This window comes from Copadichromis virginalis, linkage group LG12 (assembly GCF_057382275.1).
Source record: "Copadichromis virginalis isolate Kocher_CV1m ecotype Utaka linkage group LG12, C_Virginalis_male_GT1.1, whole genome shotgun sequence".
NCBI classification, from domain to species: domain Eukaryota; kingdom Metazoa; phylum Chordata; class Actinopteri; order Cichliformes; family Cichlidae; genus Copadichromis; species Copadichromis virginalis.
In genome coordinates this window covers 12747177-12766053 of record NC_140629.1, presented here as the reverse complement: position 1 = coordinate 12766053, position 18877 = coordinate 12747177, and the positions used below count along the sequence as shown (strand labels likewise).

Here is an 18877-nt window from a genome sequence, read left to right as displayed (position 1 = left end):
ATACAACTGGGATTTAAAGGGTTAAAACAACGAAAATATAATTAAAACTTTATATGAATATTTCAGGGAGAAGTAGTTTTAAAAGACTGACCAATTTAAAGTGAAAAAAAAAATTTAATATTTAATATTTTTATTGCACTTTTGGGGAATTTGCATTTTTCATGGATTTTTTTAATGTGCTCCTGCAAAAAAATAATGGCAGGTCAAAATTCATTTTGGTGCCAATCTTTTGTCCATCTGAAGGCCTAATTATAATAACAATCAAATATTACTTCAAATGGTTTTTTTTGAAAATATTTAGTTTTTTTGTTTTTTGGGGCTAAAAAAACAGGGTGCTCATGTAATGAAACTGGTATTTAAAGGGTTAAAACAACGAAAATATAATTAAAACTTTATATAAATATTTCAGGGAGAAATAGTTTTAAAAGACTGACCAATTTAAAGTGAAAAAAAATATGAATATATAAAGTTTTTATAGCACTTTTTGGGGAATGGACATTTATTGTCGTTAAGCACAAAGGTGGATGCATTTTTAAGACGCCTCCAGGTGTTAACCCCTGGAGGGTCTTAAGGACATTTATTGTCTTTTGAATTTTTAGTTTTAAACCATTTTCACTGTGTTGAGTGGATTAAAGCCAAATTTGTCAAAGAATCTTTTTTTAACTTTTTTTTTTTAATTGTGGTGTAAATTCATTAAATTAGCCTAAAATGGCTAAGCTACAGCAATGCATCCACCTTTATGCCTTTGGACAAAAATTGTCCCATTGAAACCCATTATAAACGCTATTTTTCACGCCAGAAAAATTAAGGTTTAAGGGATCGTCAGGTTTCCACCTTACGGTGTGTTCACACCGAACGCGATGGACGCGAATAACGGTGTGTTCACACCGAACGCGATGGACGCGAATAAAACGCCCCAAACGCCCCTAATTTGACGCGTGTACATTCGCGTCTCAACGCGTGTCCAAGAAAAATCCATCGCGCGTCAAAATATGATATTTTGACGCGCGTGAACCGGAAATGTGGGAGGAATGTGGGAGGGAGTTGTGCCAGACCGGTATTTTTGCAAGATGGCAGCTATCGAGCTAGCGCTTGAAGAGAGAGTCTCCCTTCTCTATGTACTGTGGAGAGCAGAGTAGCGGCGTAAAGGACATCCTCGCCGTACCTGGGTCCATCAGGTCCTCCAGAGGCATGAGCAGTTTGGTGAGTTTCACCACTTGCTCCAGGAGCTGCGCCTGGATGACGGCCGATTCCAGCGCTATCACCGTCATTCACTCGGCCAGTTTGAGGACCTGCTTTCCCTCGTCGGTCCCAGCATCGCCCGCCTAGACACCAACTACAGGCGCTCAATCCCACCTGCAGAGCGCCTGTCCGTCTGCCTGAGGTTAGTAAAACTATTTAATACGGTAGTCCTTTATTGATATCTGTGCTAATATGCTAATCCATCCAGTTATACACTGCTAACATGGATGTGCTATGCTAACAGTGAATGCTGTCGGTGTTTACTGAAAGCAAACTGTGGTACAGAGACGACTCTTTATAATATTTCTAGTGATACTCAGAAGCTCTCATCAAGCCCCGATTTAATTCGATTTATGCTGTTATCAGTGTTTGAATGATAGCATGGCTGTGGTGTCACATCAATGTATGCGCTCGGTGTTTGCTGATATCAAACTGTAGCATTAGCACCACTGAGTTAACCTTGTAGTGATACTCACTCCTTTTTATTTAGACCTGGTTTAATTCTGGGATAGTTGAATGTTTGTATATAATCCCTGCAGCTGTCAGACTCTATAGCAGGGGTCACAGCCTTTATTAAAACAGAGTTAGATAAAACTGAACAGTTTGGTTCATCTCTAGTTACATGGTTCTATCTTGATAAGCTATGTCTTATCACAGATTAATTTTTCAAAAATATTAATGATTTAAGCAAGGAAAGGGCTACATGTCAACACACAACTCTTTATTTCTATTAATGTCTCACTTCATTCCTACCTGATTGACATGTTTAGGAATTATGAGTGATTGGCTCACTGTAGGGGTAAAAGTTGCTACCAATCAAATTATGATATATTAAAGTTAAAACAAAACACAACTGTTTTAGATATTATCTAATATACATTTTGTAATTATCCTTATAATTACAAAATGTTTTATGTAAGATTCATGTTTTGTGATTTATATCTGACATCACAAAAGTATTTTGGAATTTGAATAATGTATTTTGTAACTGCAGTACACATAATACTGATTTTGAACAATTTTGTCCAGGTTCCTTGTCACCGGGGACTCCTTCAGGACCATCGCGTTCAGTTTCAGAGTCGGTGTGTCCACGGTGAGCCAGATCACCCCCCAGGCAGCGACGTCCATCTGGGACTGTCTAGTGGACGACTTCATGGCTGTGCCTTCACCTGGAGACTGGCGGTCCATCACAGAGGGATTCCAGGAGCGCTGGAACTTTCCTCTGTGCTGTGCAGCTCTGGATGGGAAGCACGTCCAGACAAAGGCACCCCATATATCATATAGGAGACACACACATTGATATACACTAAATATTCATTTCATTTCTTTTTTGTGGTGCCCAAATTGATGCACCTGCTTGATTTTGTTTAAACAATTATTGCACACTTTCTGTAAATCCAGTAAACTTCTTTTCACTTCTCAAATATCACTGTGTGTGTCTCCTGTATGATATTTAACTGACATTTTTTATTGTAACAACCAACGATTTATACAGGAAAATAATGTCTATTAACAAGGTTGCCCAAACTTCTGCATCCCACTGTATCAGTATATTTTGTCATTAGTATAATATGAAATAAATTCTACATGTGTCAAGTTGTGTGCCAACATTTGCTGTGTAGTAGAACTGAGACATTAGTCATTATAAACATTTATTTGAAATAATATTAAAAGTCTCAAACAGAAAAACATTAAACATAAATATATAAAATATAAGAATTTACAGAGAGACAGGAATAAAAAGGACCAGCTGCTCTCCAGACCAGGAACAAGGCTGAGGAGGAAATGCTCCATTGGAGACTGGTGTGGCCTCTTCAGGGACTCCAGGATGGCCAGCTCCACCGCCGATGGACCGTCCTGGGACCCGTCCCTCATCTGCCTCGGAGCCGTCCTCCTCTGTGGGCCTGTAAAACAGCACAAAACACAAAGAAATGAGAAGGCTGCTACTAGATTTTAATTTCAACATTGAAAAAAAAAAAAAAAACAATAACAGGATATAATCAGATTGGTTGTAGATATTTAGTAAAGGTGATCACAAGGGAATCCCACCGACTAAAAAGGTATCAGTGCTTGCTGTACATATCTGTGGGTGCAGCAGCAGGAGCTCAGGGACTGGGTATGCTCTGCTGCAGAATCAGTTCGTTCTATCAATACAGTATTAAATGTTAACAGGTTGGATATAATAATCGTAGAGTAGACAGTGGTCCCTCATTTATTGCAGGGGTTCTCAGAATAACTAGCCCCTGGCCACGCACTTTATACACTGTTTTCCCCACACTCATGAACATTGGTCACAGTTCTCACAATTGATTCTCAAAGTGCAAACCTTTGTAGATTGCAAAACGTAAAAGTATTATTATGCCGCGGTTTGTCTTCATCTGCCCGCCACTTTCGTGCGCCTTTTTCCCTCACGGTGCAGGTGTCTATTTCCGAATGAGGCTCATAGTTATGGGTGTTTTTGTGCTGTTTTTTCTATTGGACGCGATGGTTATCAAAACCAAACGTGATAAATTTGGCAAGCGCAGGAGACACGACACGGAGGAGATTTGTCAATCAGGCTGCAGAATGCAATGCTGTACTGTGCAATAAAAAAATCAGCGAAAAAGCAAAGCAGTGAGGATGAACAGCGGGACCACTGTGTGCTGTTTATTAATAAACAATAAAATATATTCCTAAATGACAACATGCATAAAAGCAGAACGGTATTTGTACGTCAGTGGGAAAATAGCGGTGGCTTGCTAGCTTTTGTGCGGCTTCCCCGGGTCAGTGAAAACTTTCAAAAGAGAAATGAATGAACTTACCAGGTTGCCCGATCTCTTCACATATCTTCCTCCAAGCTCGGTCCTTTTTATTCCTGTCTCGGTACTGAAAGCAGCTGGTGTTGTACAGCTCCGAGTTGTTTGCTACTGCATTGATTAGCCTTCCCCTCCATTGAAGTATGAAAGGCTTTGGCTGGATCTGCCCCTTTGACCTAGGTAACAGCCACGTCACCAGGCTCCTGATTGGTTGTCGCGGCGCGATTTGACGCTGGAGTTCAGATTTTTCCAACTCGAGCGGTAGACGCGAAACGCGCGTATGCACAAAATGCAACACAAAAACTCACGCGCGTGGTTTTATTCGCGAGTCAAACGCGCCAGACGCGCTGCACTGACGCGCGTTTCACGCGTTTTGGCGTTTTCGCGACGCAAATCTGCTTCCGAATTTTCGCGGGACCCGCAATCGCGCGTCATCGCGCCTTTCCATTGACTTTACATGTAAACCTGACGCTCTATTCGCGTCCATCGCGTTCGGTGTGAACACACCGTTATTAGAGCCGGCTCTTTGACGTGAACGACGCGAGCCGGCTCCTTATCGCGAGCCGTCACGTGGGGTTTTTTTTTTTTTTTCTTTCTCTCAGCCTCTCTCTCGCACTTTTTTTCCGCTTCACTCTGCACGCGAGCCTTGTGCTTTACGCTGGGCAGAGGGGGGTGGGGCGGTAGTTACACTCAGTAGCACAGGAACAGAGCCAGAGAGAGAGAAAGAGAGGCAGGGACAACAACATTAGAAAGGTATAGTAATCATCCACAACTATTTTCGGTTGCAGATGATAAAGGATTGAGAAAGTTTATTCATGCAGGTCCATATGACAGAGAATATGCATGTTCTTTTAGTTTTCATATTATAATTTATATTTAATTGTGTTGTGGTTTGCAGTGTTTTGTGTTCTTTTCACTTTAAATTTGTGAAAGGAAAAAGCTGAAAATTTAAATAGTTAAAACTTGAAATGTGAATAGTTGATTTTTGTATTATATGATTTATTTATTACATTTTATGTGGAGTGAATAAATAAAAGTATATTTACGGTGGCCCCTAGAGACAAAGCACATACAAACTTCAAATCACGTACGAACTCTGAAGCATGTACAAACTCCAAAACACGTAAAAACACGTACAAACTCCAAAACACGTAAAAACTCCAAAACACGTAAAAACACGTACAAACTCCGAAGCACGTAAAAACTCAGAAGCATTTAAAAACTCAGAAGCACATAAAAACTCAAAACACGTACAAAAGACAACAGAAGTGCTCCAGGATGCTAGGCGCAGTGTTGAGCCTTTGTTATCTTGTGGCTACACAAGCCAGCAAGTACCAACGACCGGATTTGGTGTGTGGTAATAACAGGTAAATGAACTTTTTTTTAAATTATTTGAATATATATATGAGTGCCTGTGTATAAATACACAAACAATACACACATGCTTTCAATTGTGTAATTTAAGTGATCTAGTAGCTCTGCTTTGGAAGTTCAGTTCATGCTAGAAATGTGTTTTGGAGTTTGTACGTGTTTTGTCTCTAGGGGCCACCGCATATATTTATATATAAACATATATAAATAAAACCACTTGTTTTTACGTTAGTAATTCCTTTTGTGCATAATTTTATATTATTGTTAATAATAAATTAATTAAAGCAACAAAACAACCTGAAGAGCCGGTTCGGAGCCGAAAGAGCCGGCTCTTTTTAGTGAGCCGAACCTAAAGAGCCGGATCTCTAAAAAGAGCCGGAAATCCCATCACTAGTAGCTGGAATAGCAACATACCCAAGGATAAGAGAATGATTGATATGATGAAACTGGGATTTTGTTGCAGGTAAGTATTTAAAAGAAGAATTAGATAAGGATGAGATAAGCAAGGAACTTTCTTTTTCTTTTTTAATAAGCTTTATTCACAAAACACAAATATAACTTAACAAAACACAATGTTGGGGGGTTTCGTAAAAGAACAAATAGATACAGTCTAGAAAAGAATCACATAATATTGAACAGGGAACATAAGTTTATAGTTTTGACAGCTTTTACATTTTGGGAATGTTGTATGGTTTTAATATAATGTTTGGTTTCATTTAAATAGCACTGAAAGGATGGTTTTGCTTTATAAAATTTAGATGTATATGAAATTTAGCCAGTAATATCATTAAATTAATTAAATAAAGTATTTTTGTATTTTGTCTATGTCTGCCATTGAAGAAATTAATTTCACCAAAACAATAACAACAATTTAAATTAAAAATAAAAAAAAATAAAAAATCTGCGTTTTCAAAAATACCCGTGTACGTGTGGACGTAGCCTTAATATAATGAATTCTATTCTTCGATATAAAGTTATAAAGAAGCCCACCAGAGTTTTTTTATTTACATCAAGAGACAAAGCAGCATAAGTTAGACGAGATAATCCCTCCGCTTTCGTGAGTAAAACTCTCTCTATAATGGATAAATCCTGCTGGAGCCAAGCATTTAGCTTAAGTTGCATTTTATGCTAAATTGGAGTGAAATTAAGGGAGCACCTGGTGGATGGATTTTTATTAATGATGATACCAAGGTAAGTGACAGACTCCTTCACTGGGATGCCAGCCATAGATAGACTGGTACAATTTCTGCAAGCAGTTCACATTTGCCAGTGTTTAAGTGGAGTCCTGAAGCTAAAGAAAAGGCATTGTGTTAATGGCTATCTGCACCTGCGAAGCGTTTTTTAAAAAGAGAGTCATCAGCAAGCTGACTAATTAATATTTCTTTATCCGCAATTGTTATACTTTTCAGAGGACTGTGTTTAATATAGTCAGAGAGGAGTTGAGCACAGATTAGAAATAAGTATGCAGGGCTCTCAAAATTTCAAAATCCCTGGTAGCCCTTCGGGCAGGGACTCTTCAGTTTTTGGTAGCCCAAAATAAATGTAAGTAGCCCGAATAAAAAAAGAGAGCAATTTTTTGATTGATGTTTTGTTTCCTGTTTTGTTTCCTTTACAATATTATACTTTAATGTATAATATTGTAAAGGAAACAAAACATTAATCAAAAAAATGTTGAAAAACAAATTACAACATTGTATAAAAATTACAATCATCAACTCAAATACTTGGTTCTAATTGAACAGAAATTTCTATGAACTTGTAAGAACTGTAGGACATGAATCAGTCTGTGTCAGATCCTGACTTTGAAATTTCCACTGAAGTCACGGGTAAGAGACAAGTGGAACCAAGATCGAGGCCATTTGCTTTTTGAAGTTTGCAAAGACTGCTAAATTTTGCCAGTGGTAGTTCACTCTTTGCAACATAGTACGCTGTTCTAAACAGATTTTTCAGGTTTATTTTTAGTATGTTATTTGCAATTGGTGTTTGTTCTGGGAAAGATATTGCAGACTGAGCAATAATGCATTTCTTGCATTTCTCATGGGTTCTAATGGGGGCCTTTCTTAAAATGACTGGTCCCAGTAACAAAGGCGCTTGTCGACTCAGAAATCGAGAGAAAACCAACAACACACCCGGCAGAACATTATGTTATTTACACGGGTGCACATAAGTGGTCCGCATGTGCGCATTCCCTGTCAAAATAAAAGACGCGCACCAGATAAGAAGTTGCAACGCGCGTTTGCGTCCATATAAAAAGCACTGTTTTTGTCCGCTAGAGTGGGATTTTCACGGCACATTCCGCACCACATCTCTGTGCGTTCATCATTTGTTTGAAGCCAGCTCACCTCCTGCAACCACTTTTCTGAGAATACGCGCTTCTTTTGTGGTTCGGACTCCTTCTGACATTTCTTTGGAGGTGGAGGAACACCAAAGTAATTGCTTAAAGGAGCTTCTTCGACATCTTTAAGAGTTCTAAACAAATGTCTGTCCTCCTCCAGAAAATCTTATGTACGCAAACACGCGTTGCAACTTCATATCTTGTGCGCGTTTTTTATTTTGACAGCGAATGCGCACCTGCGGACCACTTATGTGCAGCCCTGGTTATTTAGCTCGTCATATTGCAGCCACAGAAATTCTTTTGTCCATGAAACCATAAAGCTGCACTTTCTTTTTGCCTTATAGTCTGATTTGTCATAACTTTTCCGTTTTGTGGTAAGCTTTTCTTTGGCTGTCACTTCTTCACCCTGACCTCTCTTATTTGGCTCAGCAGAACTAAAATATATATCCTGCTGCTTTTACATACACACACATAACGGTCAGCGATTCTCTGCTCAATCAACCTCTCATATGTTTAAGCTTGCTGCGGGAGATTTCACTTGTCATGTTTGCATAGTAAGCTAACGATTGATAAGACGATGTCAGAGGAATTGGTGCGCAAATTATCATCACTCACCAATCAGTGCTGTCGCTCTCTATACACAGTTGGCGCGATTGCAAAGTGAAAGCAAAAAACAAGCGCAAATTCAAACGCGATTTCAATATGTCACATATTGACAGTGGCTCACCGATGACATAATTACCCAGCTACATTTCTGAAAGAATGCAAAAGCATTGGCATATATTTTTCCTTCCTACAATAGCCCGACGGGCAGGGCAGAGATAGATTTTGGTAGCCCGACTGGAAAAATCGCTAGCCCCGGGACGTCGGGCTAGCGATTTTGCGAGCCCTGGTATGGGGAGATGGGGCACCCTTGCCTGATACTGCAGTTTAAGTTAAACCTAGATGATGTACCTGCTTATAGTTTGATGGAGCCAAAGCCTGAAAAATACCCCCAAAGCATTAGGTTCCCACCACCATGTTTGACAGTGGGGATGGTGTTCTTTGGGTTGAAGGCTTCTTTTTTTTACGCCAAATGAAGGAAACATCATTGTGACAAAACAATTCAATTTTTGTTTCATCTGACCATAACACAGGAGACCGAAGTCTGGACCATGGCCTGAATGCTGCAAACACAAAGGTTTACTAAGAAATTTAATTTATTTTATATCCCATAACATGGGATGACGCGGTTTCCATAGAGGCATGTGTAAACGCTGTCAGCAAAGTTGCTTTAATTCATCATTTTTTCACGTTACGTGTCAACCGCAACTGTTTCCTCCATCTAAAAGAAAGAAAAAGACAGTGACAATGTTCCCATACTGTTAGCCATAATATCCCCAATATTAGGTTAGACTACAGGTTTGGGAAACTGGCATCGCCTCTGATTTATGCCAATTAATTTTGTTGGTTCCATCAGGCGACTGGTGTTTTGGGAGATGTCCCAGTGTCAAAGCAGTGATGGAGACTGGGTGGAACAGTGAGATGATTACAACCCCACTCTGACCTGCCAGGGGCCAGCAGTTCCCTGCAGGCACAGGCAAATATTCCTGAGGAAAGAAAATTAATTATTACGCTGCCCAGAGTTCATAAATGTAAACTTTTTCTCCATGTTATATCAATTTAAATCCTGCTGTGCAAACTATGTTATTCTTACATGGATTACTCTCCTATTGGCCATGGAGGGGTCCATCCATTGCATAAATTTGCACAACCGCCACAAAGTCTCCATGAGGAGACGTCGCTTAGGATCATGGCTCCTGAATTCACACAAATCACAGACAAATTATTTGTGTTCTTTGTGTACATTCATGTATAAATAATGATGATACAGATGAAGATCCGTACCTTGAGATTCTGAGGTGAAATTTGGAAGAGTGTCTGCCACAGGATGAACCTCTGTCATCTGTTGCCTCAGAGATGACACTTCTTGTTTGCTGTTTGTGAAAATTGTGTAGCTCACAATTCCTGGGAGACACGAAGTAGAGAGGTTAGGGGTGGATGTGAGGACAAATGGGCCAGGTTTTACTTGTGTGTTAGGAAGGATTGTCTGACAGAAGGTTCTGAGTCACTCACCAAAAGTCAGAAGGGGCAGCAGTAAGAAAGCGGTGATGGTCTTTAAAAGTCTTGTTTTGTCTGCAAAGAGAGAACCACAGGAGAGTTTACAGTTTGATAACAGAATCTTCTTCTTTCATTTTAAATAATGTTAAAATTTAGTGGTGGTCCTTACTTTGCTGTTTGTGAGAGTTCATACACGGATCTCGTCTCCTGTATTTTTTCTGACGGAAGACCGTAAAAGATAACACACAATACCAGAACATGTGAAATAAAGAAGCAGGTTCTTGTTTGCACCGGTCACATGTGGGGTCAATCCCATCCTTGATTTTGCTTAGTCTAGTTTTTGACCAATGGAGACAATGAACCACTTTAAACTGAATCACCACATGCTCAAGGCAGATAGATGACGAAAAAAATCCTATTGATTATCCTATGCCAAGTCTCATCTGCAATCTGTTGGCCCAGATCTCTTCCCCATTGTTCCTCTAAGTGATTGCAATGTGGGCAGTTTGTGATTACTTAACAGCTCATAAACATCAGTAACTCACTTAGCATCTGGTTTAAGATCAAAGACTTTGTGCAAAAGAGATGGAGATGGGCAGGACGGAAAACAATCAATATTAGAAACAACAAAATACTTGAGTTGAAGACACCTAAAAAAAAAAAAAGTGACTGAGGAATCTTAAACTTGGACACCAATTGTCCAAATGAACAGAAGATATTGTCCGCGAAAAGAGCATTCATCGAAGTTACTCTGAGCTCTGTCCATATAATAACTGCCTCGTCCATTAAGGAGGGAGGAAACATACAATGTCTATGCAGTGATGCAATAAGAGAGAGCTCAGTCCGTTTAAAGTGACTTCTGAGCTGGTACCATAACTTCAGTGAATGAATAACAAGAGGATTTGTGGTGAAGCTTGAGATAGGTCCTGCCAGGGCACACAACAAGGACAACAGGGAGCCTCGATTCACTGACTACTTTTCCAGTGTTACCCATGAAAATAAATTATCATGATCTTTTACCCAGTACAATTTGAATTTATTTATTTTTGAATTTATTTATTTAAAAGGGACAGTGCAGTTTAACATAGTTCAAGTGCAAGACATGAAACTGATGTGCCGCACATAGGTTTATAGCTACTGCTAATTTTCAATAATGCCCTTATTTTTGATGCCCAGTAATACAACAAAAGATTTGGGAGTGCTAAGCCTCCTGCGCTCTGCGATCTTTGTAATATGTCTAGGTGGCTTTTTTCCAAATAAAGGAAGAAATTTGACTATTCAAACTGTTAAAAAAAAAACATTTCGTTAAAAAATTGGAAGACATTGAAAAAAATATTGAAATTTAGAAAATAAACTCACCTTGATGATATTTATTCTACCACCCAGCGAAAGAGGCAAGAACTCCCATTTTCCAAAGTCCTCTTTTAACTTAGACAATAAAGGAAGATAGTTTTATACAAGTATTTGTATCAGAAACTCACTCTTCCCAAAATTCACTTTATATCCAGAAATTGTCCCAAATTCCTTATGTATATCCAGAAGTTTGGGGAGGCTATTCGGAGGGTTGGAAATAAATAAAAGCATGTCGTCGGCATAAAGAGAGACTTGATGTTCAATACCACCTCGATGTCTTCCCTCAACATCAGCACATTGTCTCAGAGCTATAGCTAGTGGTTCAATTACGATGGCATAAAGAAGAGGAGGCAGAGGACATCGCTTTCATGTACCGCGTTGGAGCTCAAAGAAGGGGGACAAATTATTATTGGTCCAGACAGCTGCTAGAGGGGAACAATACAATACTTTTATCCAAGATACAAAATTACTCCTGAAGCCAAATTTTTTAAGCGTATGAAAAACAAAATCCCATCTCACCCGATCAAACGGCTTTTCTGTGTCAAGCGAAATTACGGTTTCCAATGTATTACCTTTAACATGGGTATAAATTATATTTAATAGACATCTAATATTAAAAAAATAAAGCCTATTTTTAAGAAAGCCCGTCTTGTCTGGTGAAATAATGGAGGACAAATACTTCTCTAAGCGACGGGCCAACACATAAGCAAGAATCTTGCTGTCCTTGTTCAACAAAGATATTGGACGATATGAACTACAATCTAAATGGTCTTTTTCCTTTTTTAGAATTAAACAGATCACTGCTTGACGCATTATTGGAGGCAAGGATTGTGAAAAGAAGGACTCTTCAAAAGTTGATTTTAACAGTGAATTCAATTGGGAAGAAAACCTTTTGTAAAAAATCAGATGGATACCCGTCGGGGCTGGGACATTTTCCAGACTGCATGCCATTTCAATTTCAAAATTAGAAATAGGTTCCTCCAGACTAACGATTGCATCTTCTCCTAGGGAGGGAATATTATGTCTTTCAAAAAAAAAAAAAACTCTTAACTAAAGGGACAAGTTTTTTTATCCAAAAGAAAATTGGGGAGCCATGCAAAGACATTAGTGAAAAAACTATTATCTTCCCAATTAGCGGTGTAGACATTTGCTAACATCAAAGCAAAACCATATAGATGCCCTACAGCTATAACAACTACAGTTCTACAGTTGTAGCTGTAAATGGTAGAGTTTTACTGATCAAGATTGCTGTCCCCCGAGCTTTAGAGTTAAATTCAGAGTGAAATATCGGACCTACCCATCCAGTCTGGATTCGGAAATGATCAGAGGTACGCAAATGCGTTTCCTGAAGAAACGTTATATCTGTTCTAAGCATACATGCCAACCCTTTTTCCGGGAGAATCACGAATTTCAGTGCCCCTCCCGAAAATCTCCTGGAGCCACCATTCTGCCGAATTCCTCCCGATTTTCCACCCCGACAACAAAATTAAAAAACCATATCCCAGATTTCATAGCGCAGCCCAGCCAATTCCAGTTTCCAACAATGGCGGCAGCTAGTTAGTTTCAATATTACTCTTTCTGGGTCCTAAAATAAACTTTTAACATATTTTCAGGTGAGAATGTAGCTGTGTAAACTTCAAATATCTGAGCCGGAGAGAGCAGCGGACTCCCAGCACATCGCTTTCAGACCCCCCGCGGTCTTTAACTACTCAGGTTAACATGATATATAAGTCACTTAAGATAACTTAAAAATGTTATTGTTTGGCTTTTGAAGAAAATATAATCTGATCAAACATTATTCAGCTTTAAATATTGTTCAGCTTTAAAGTTACTGTGCAACTGTGTAATAAAAATGTGCTCACGACTTTGGCCTTGAGAGCGATAAGAAGCGATCGCCTCATCCTGCAGGTGCAAGATATCTGCAAGCGAAGAGACTAGAACACCCAAGGCCGATTTCCTTTTATGGAGTTGTTTTTCTGCTAATGCAGCACTTTCCTCACAACCCCCTCCTGTAAGTTTTAGAGAATATATACCTATCCTCACAGCAAATCTTAGGAATCTCCTGATGTGAGCTGTGTTGAGAGGTTGTCTCTGTCTCAATAAAAGTTCACTGATTCCCCATCTGCCGCAGGTGTCCGGTTGTCTTCATTCTCCGCCAGCCTGGTTAAGTCAATTCCTCCTTAACATCTAAAAGAACCTATTTAATGAAGGAAGACGGGTTCACTTTGTGTTTAATATTATTCTATTGCTGTTGTTGTTTTTTTTGTATCCTTCAATTGGCGTCACGAACAGGATCCGCTCCAGGCCAACTGGAACGGATGGGAGGACTTCGGCCGTGGTCTGAGTGAACGGAGTTTGGACAAAAGCTGTGTGCACACAAAAACAAGGTAAGCAGACCTTTTATTTCTGCTATATTGAACATTATAAAAATACTTAGTGTCCAAACTCCTAGTAATTCATAACCAAAATTGTCTGGCTTACTTAAGGCTTGTTGAGAATCAGACAAGTGAATAAGAAATAAGTGAATAAGAGATAAGTGAATAAGAAATAAGTGAATAAGTGAATAAAGATAAGAGTGAACTGAGGTCTGACCACGGTTGCAGCCGACGGGTTGCTCTCCGGTGTCGGATACATACCTCAGTGCAGGTCTGGGACCTTGAAAGGGTTTATTAGTAACGCCTTTCTAAACAAATTAAAAGGTTAAAGGCCTTGAGAATATTTTTTAGTAATATTCTCTAAACTACAGAAGGGTTAGGAAGGCCCAGAGGACTTTATTAGAAAAGATCCTCTAAAACTTAAAAAGGAGAAGTACTGGTTGGAGTCCAAAGGAGGGGTCCCTTTGATCAATAGGAGAAAACGGATCTCTTCTTAAAACCCCGATGATTTTAGTGTTTTAAATGTTTTGATGTTCTGTTTGATATTGAACACACATAAACACACGCTGAATGCTTGCTGTGGAACACTGGGCAGGACAGTTTGGTTCTCCGTTGTTCACAGATTACACAATTAAAGGAACTAGGTTCCTCTTTTGGTTAAAATAATACACCACACATAGCATTTTTTTTACACATTTATTACATACATAAGGAGGGTAATGAGTGACTGCAGGTAATGTATGAAGTGTGAATGAGACGTGTGAACAAGGTGACAACCAACTAGCACCCCTATCAGGAAGCTCTAGGCAAGGTTACCCGCCAGACTCCGGTTTGGTAGAAGCTTGGTAACACCTGAAGGGATATTTCAGTGCTGACTCACCTTTAAAGCAGCGCCCCAGCTGTTAGTGCCTAACAGAGGCAGAAACCCAGCTGGCCCAAATTCTCCTTTAAAATCAATAAAAGAACACTCCTCCATTGACAGTAAAATGGATGGAGAATTAGATCGAGAAACTAATGATGATGGTTGGGGTCCCGGTGTTATTCTTAGCACATTGGGAGAACAATTAACATGTGTTGAGACAGTCATCAACTCCACACACCAGCCTAAAGAAGCAAAAAAGCAGAAAGAGTCATTGAGGAAAACAGCTGAAAGGTTAATGAAAGAAAAGGGAAAGGACGAGGGGAGTAGTGGTAACTGGGGAATAATTTGGCAGAATAAGGCTATGCAGGCAAAAGAGAAAGAGGAAGAAGCCAACTCAGCAGCAGCAGGTGCAGGTGTGATGAGCGGGGTGAGACACAGAAAGGAAGCAGATAAGCACGCAGGCCGCAAAGCTAAATTTAATCACTGGGTGTGTTTATGGGAAACTGCAAAACCACACATGAAGAAAAATAGGTCTCAGCCACCTCCCTATTCTGAACCAGGAGTTTGGACTGCTTTTCAGCAATGGCGGCCGTGGCTCTCACTCCTACATCCTTATGTCCCTCCCCCTGACCCACCTCATGTTACACTGTTTTATGACAGGCATGACACCACCTGGTACCAGCACATGTTCCAAAAGCAGTGTGAGGGGCGGGCTTGGTCTCTGAACATGTCGTGCATTTTTGCGGCACCGGAGGGAGTGGCAGCAGCGGTTACTTTTACAACAGATCAATTACAGTGGTACATGATGTCTGATGAGGCAGCTCCCCATGTGTCACTGGCCTTACATCCTGGACACCAGGCTAAGGAGCTGGGTGGAATGGTTAAACGTTCCCTTGCGGCCACTGACTGGACACCTACAAAACTCCCACAGGTTTTGTTTTCTCCATCTACCAACACATACCAAATTTTAAATGATTGCTTTAATTCCTCAACACTGCAACATGGAGTGGTCAGCGGGTCACATGGAAGAGAACACACAGACCACTGTGATGCTGCGCCTTTACTCGACTCTCTTCCAGATTGTTTGTGGTCCCTTGGACCCACAGATGTAGGTTTAGTTGATGTGGAGCCAGTCTCTTTTCAACTGTCATCTGCTACCCCTTTGTGGCAGCCTCAGTACCCACACAGACCGGGGGCTGAGGCTGGGATTGCAGAAACAATTTCTGGTTTGGTCACTGCCGGTGTCTTGGAGCCCTCCTGCTCTAAGTGGAACACGCCCATCCTACCCGTTGAGAAAAAAGGCACGGGGAAGTTCAGAATGGCACATGATTTGAGAAGGATTAATGCCTTACTTGGCACTCCTACTTTGCCTGTGCCTAATCCTTATGTTGCCTTGACCAACCTCCCACCATCTCATGCCTGGTTCACCTGCATTGACTTGGCTAATGCCTTTTTCTGCCTCCCACTTCGTGAGTCACTGCGTGACATTTTCTCATTTACATTTAGAGGCCGACAATGGCGTTACACTCGCTTACCACAGGGATTTGCCCTCTCCCCAGGACTGTTTAATCAGTGTTTGAAAGAACTTTTACAAACCAGCCCACTACCATCTGACTGTATGTTAATACAATATGTGGATGACCTTTTGCTGTCTGCCCCCACGGCTGACATCTGTTTGGAGGCCACAAGAGTGGTACTTCACCACCTGGCCAACACAGGTTTTAAAGTGAGCAAAAACAAACTACAGATTGCAAGAAAACAGGTTTCTTTTCTAGGCCGCATGGTCTCACAGTCCGGTATTTCCTTGTCCCCAGAACACAGGAACTCCATTTTGCACCATCCAAAACCTCTAACTGTAAAAGACATGTTGTCATTTTTGGGCCTGACTGGTTACAGCAGGACCTATGTCCCAGACTATGTTGGCCTTACTTCCCCTTTGCGCGTTTTGGTAAATGAACAAGGCATGAGAAACCTCTCTGCTCCCCTCTCATGGACTACAGAAACAGAACAGGCGTTTATAAAGTTAAAACAACAGCTTTCTGTCGCCTCTGACCTTGCTGTGCCAGATTATGCTTTGCCTTTTCATCTTGATGTTTCTGGAACTGGAACCCATATCAATGGTATCCTGTTCCAGAAAAAAGGGGGAGAGAGAAAAGTGTTGACATATGTAAGCGTAATGCTTGACAACACTGAAAAACGCCACCCACCGTGCACACAACACGTTTCTGGACTTGCAAAAATCATTCAGAAAACAGCACACATAGTGATGAACCACCCACTAAAAATTTTGACACCACACAGTGTGGTGGCCTACGTCTCCTCACAGGCCTTCACACTCACTTCACTCAGGCAGAGACGCCTCAGTACCATTTTGGAAGCACCACACATCACCTACTCACATGAAGGCATAAACATGGCTGATCACATGGGATCAGGGGAACCACATATGTGTGAAGAGGTTGTGCAGGTACAGGAGAAAATCAGGCCAGATTTGCAGGCAGAACCTCTAATGGATGCAGAAAAAGATTGGTTCACAGATGGATGTTGTTTCAGAACTGAAAGTGGAATGTTGAAGGCTGCATGGGCAATAGTGGAACAGACAGACATGAGATGGAAAACAGTGAAAGCAGAGCAGTTGACAGGACAACAGTCTGCACAGAGAGCTGAACTGAGAGCGGTGATTGAAGCCTTAAGGATGGGAAAGGGACAGAAAGTGAATATATACAGTGATTCAGCTTATGCTGTGGGAGCAGTGCATGTGGAGCTCAAGCAGTGGCTAAGAGCTGGTTTTTTGACAGCCAGCGGAAAGCCTATTAAACATGAGATAGAAATGAGGGAATTAGCGGAAGCACTGTTGTTACCTGTTAAGGTGGCAGTGGTAAAATGCAAAGGACACAGTGCCGGATTGGACTTAGTGGCATTAGGTAACAAACAGGCCGACTTAGTAGCTAAGCAGACAGCTGGTTACTTACCCTCCCTGATTATGGTAATGGACCCAGAAGCCACACCCCCTCCAGAAAGACCACCCATACAACTAGGCCTAGCCACAATCAGAGAGTTACAGGACAAAGCCAGCCCCCAGGAAAAATCATTATGGGTAACAAGAGGGGCCACAAACACAGATGTTTGGCGTGGCCCAGATGGAAGGCCCATTCTACCGCCAGGGGTCAGACAGACAGCAATGGAAGAGGCACATGGAGTGGGGCATGTGGGACCTGCACAAATGATGAGGAACTTAGCCGCCTGGTGGCACCCTTATCTAAAAGACATGACAAAATACATGGTTAAAACCTGTAAGGAGTGCAACCAATTTGGAATCAAGCCCGCCTTCAAGCCAATAGCAGGGTACTTCCCCATCCCACTTTGCCCAGGGAAAGAAATAATCATTGATTACACAGACATGGTGGACAGAGTAGGTAGTTACAGGTACCTGCTGGTGGCTGTGGATGCATTTTCAGGTTGGCCAGAAGCCTGGCCGACAGCAAGTGAAAACAGTAGAACTGTGGTGAAGTGTCTGATTAATCATTATATACCACAGCATGGGTTTCCCGAGGTCATAAGGTCGGACAATGGTTCACATTTCAGGAACCACGATCTGCAGAGGGTTGAAGCCGCATTAGGTTTGAAACATAAGTTTGGCTCAGTTTACCACCCCCAATCCCAGGGGAAAGTGGAAAGAATGAATCAAACTCTAAAAACTAAATTGGCTAAAATCTGTGCACAGACCAAATTAGATTGGGTTAAGGCATTGCCTCTTGCATTAATGTCCATAAGATGCTCAGTAAATCAAACCTCTGGTTACACTCCATTTGAGTTGGAGCATGGCAGGCCTTTTCCTGGCCCCTCCTCTCGCCTGTTAATGTCGGATGAAGCTGATTCAGACCTCGATCCGAGGACATATTATAACATGCTCCGCAGTTTTGTTGCCCAGTATTCCTCACAGGTCGCTGAAAGAAACCAGCAAGAGCTGAAAGAGGCGGCTACACCTGGAATGGACTACGTCCTCCTGAAAGTCACAAAGAGAAAGTGGGCTGAGCCTCGCTGGACAGGCCCTTACCGCATAACAGAGCGGACCTCCCACGCTGTCAGGCTCGAAGGGAAAGGTGACACCTGGTTTCATTACACACAGTGCGCTGCTGCCACCGAACCAGGAAGAACCTTGAGAGAAGTGCAGAAGGACCTGTCAGAAGGAGCTGCAACAGCATCACCAACCACTTGAGGGAGCCAAAACTCAACCTACAAGCCGGCTGGTTACAAAAGGGGGTGTTCTTCATACTGAACTAAACATTTTTATTTTTCTATTTTTAACATCTTTTATGACTTTGCTTTTATATTGGCTTGAGTTTTTAAGATTTACATTTTACATTGCAATAGTTTTAACCGCTGAGAGCTCATTTAAAGTTGTGTCACTGATACTTTTTGTTGCTCTTTAACTCCTAGAACA

At 41.1% G+C, this 18877-nt stretch overlaps 2 long non-coding RNA genes across 2 annotated transcripts; one reads left to right on the top strand and one right to left on the bottom strand.

Annotated features, from left to right (window-relative positions):
- Positions 1-882: 882 nt before the first annotated feature.
- On the top strand, positions 883-2838 carry LOC146696588 (uncharacterized). Its single transcript, XR_014923311.1, has 2 exons — positions 883-1384; positions 2272-2838. It is a non-coding gene; the product is annotated as an uncharacterized LOC146696588 (long non-coding RNA).
- LOC146696587 (uncharacterized) lies at positions 2413-4513 on the bottom strand. The gene is made up of 2 exons (XR_014923312.1): positions 4044-4513; positions 2413-3146 (listed from the first exon to the last, which is right to left on the bottom strand). It is a non-coding gene; the product is annotated as an uncharacterized LOC146696587 (long non-coding RNA).
- Positions 4514-18877: the final 14364 nt, after the last annotated feature.